This window comes from Theobroma umbraticum, unplaced genomic scaffold (assembly GCF_002168275.2).
Source record: "Theobroma umbraticum cultivar Fairchild unplaced genomic scaffold, ASM216827v3 scaffold_39.0, whole genome shotgun sequence".
Taxonomy (NCBI): domain Eukaryota; kingdom Viridiplantae; phylum Streptophyta; class Magnoliopsida; order Malvales; family Malvaceae; genus Theobroma; species Theobroma umbraticum.
The window spans coordinates 1314926-1315190 of NW_018397281.1; positions in this window are offsets into that span (position 1 = coordinate 1314926).

The following is a 265-nucleotide window of genomic DNA, read 5'->3' on the forward strand; positions in this document are numbered from 1 at the left end:
TTTATTGCAAATCTTTAAAGGAAACTAAATGCATTAATTAACGGGGAGCAACTTTTTATGCACAAAGATTTGAAGCATCCATATTAAACATAGACATTGCACTCCTAATCTAGTAGTGTTTTGTCATCATCAAAAATAAGAGAGAAAGAGAATGTTGACTCCATGTGTTTATGATAATTACAAACCATTCCCATTCATTGGTGTTGAACTATATTATTTAAGTGTGTAGGGGAAAGCTTAAATTCATTAATATATTTGGTATTTG